We start from the raw sequence: 1970 nt of genomic DNA, 5'->3' as shown, positions 1-1970 counted from the left end.
TTTAATGGGCGTTTTCTTCTTTTATTTCCAACTTTGACTTCCAATGATTCACTTCCTGCTAAAGAGCCCCCTGGTGGTTGAAGAAAAATCCACATAAAATCGGCACCAGACTATAAACCGCATGGTTCAAAGCTTAGGAAAAAAGTAGCGGCTTATAGTCCGGAAAATACAGTATATGGAAAATAGTTCTACGGCTTTTCACCTGTGTGAATCATCATGTGCCGAGTTAAATGAACTTTTTGAGTAAAACTTTTTCCACAGGTCACACATAAAAATGGCTTTTCACCAGTGTGAATCCTCATGTGCTGAGTTAAATCCTGTTTTTGACTAAAACTTTTTCCACAGTTCACACATGAAAATGGCTTTTCACCAGTGTGAATCATCATGTGCCGAGTTAAATCTTGTTTTTGACTAAAACCTTTTCCACAGTTCCCACATGAAAATGGCTTTTCACCAGTGTGAATCATCATGTGCCGAGTTAAATGCTGTTTTAGACTAAAAGTTTTTCCACAGGTCACACATGAAAACGGCTTTTCATCCGTGTGAATCAACATGTGCCGAGTTAAATGAACTTTTCGAGTAAAACTTTTTCCACAGGTCACACATGAAAACGGCTTTTCACCAGTGTGAATCATCATGTGCCGAGTTAACTCCTGTTTAAGACTAAATCTTTTTCCACAGGTCACACATGAAAACGGCTTTTCTCCAGTGTGAATCCTCATGTGCTGACTTAAATGCTGTTTTTGAGTAAAACTTTTTCCACAGTTCACACATGAAAATGGCTTTTCACCTGTGTGAATCATCATGTGCTTAGTTAAATCCTGTTTAAGACTAAAACTTTTTCCACAGTTCACACATGAAAACGGCTTTTCACCTGTGTGAATCATCTTGTGCCGAGTTAAAAGCTGTTTAAGACTAAAACTTTTTCCACAGTTCACACATGAAAACGGCTTTTCACCNGACTAAAACTTTTTCCACAGTTCACACATGAAAACGGCTTTTCACCTGTGTGAATCATCTTGTGCCGAGTTAAATGCTGTTTAAGACTAAATCGTTTTCCACAGTTCACACATGAAAACAGCTTTTTACCAGTGTGAATCATCATGTGCCGAGTTAAATCCTGCTTAAGACTAAAACTTTTTCCACAGGGCACACATGAAAATAGCTTTTCACGTGTGTGAATCATCTTGTGCCGAGTTAAATGCTGTTTAAGACTAAATCGTTTTCCACAGTTCACACATGAAAACGGCTTTTCACCCGTATGAGTTCTAATATGATGATTGAGAGTATATATGGCAGTGAAACGTTTTCCACAGGTCTCACATGAGAAAGGTCTTCTTCTTTCCTGATTCTGGTTCTCAGCCTCAGCAGCTTCCTGAAAGATGACTTGGTTCCTGTTTGGTTCTGATTCAGTGTGGGATGTTTGCTCATCAACAGGAACCAACATGCAGGTATCAGTCTCCTGTTTTAACTCAACCTGTTCTCCATCCTGACTGCAGTAAACGTCTTTCTCTTCCACTTTTAACTGCTGATGTTCTAGATCCTCCTGCTCTTTTTTTATCTGATGATCTTCTGGTTCTTCTTGTTCTTGTTTCACCTGCAGAGGTTCTAACTCCTCCTGGTCCAGAGTGGATCTCCTCTCCTGTTTACATAGCTCCTCCTTATAAACGTTACATTGTTGGTGATCTAGAGAAGAAAACAGAAAAAAAGAGGAATTGTTAACTTTATTTAAGTAAATGAGAGAAGACATTCAGACAGTAACAAACCCATTTAATCCCAAATTTATAATTGTAATTTTTTAATTAAGTGCAAGTTGTAATTATTCCTATTATTTAGGAATTATTACATTTTATATTGGTTATGGTCGTGAAATGTTGGTTTTATAATCAGAATTTATTGTTGCCAGTGGGAAACTATGTAAACTAATTTATACTAATCTAACCTATTTATACATACAAAAAAATAATCGC

General features: G+C 37.3%; 1 long non-coding RNA gene across 1 annotated transcript; it reads left to right on the top strand.

Moving 5' to 3' along the window:
* The first annotated feature begins 638 nt into the window (after nt 1–638).
* Nucleotides 639–1073, top strand: LOC107835324 (uncharacterized). Its single transcript, XR_001661132.1, has 2 exons — nt 639–681; nt 981–1073. It is a non-coding gene; the product is annotated as an uncharacterized LOC107835324 (long non-coding RNA).
* Nucleotides 1074–1970: the final 897 nt, after the last annotated feature.

This window comes from Poecilia formosa, unplaced genomic scaffold (genome assembly GCF_000485575.1).
Source record: "Poecilia formosa unplaced genomic scaffold, Poecilia_formosa-5.1.2 Scaffold1615, whole genome shotgun sequence".
NCBI classification, from domain to species: Eukaryota; Metazoa; Chordata; class Actinopteri; order Cyprinodontiformes; family Poeciliidae; genus Poecilia; species Poecilia formosa.
Note: the sequence above shows the minus strand (reverse complement) of the source record. Positions and strands in the feature narration are given on the sequence as shown.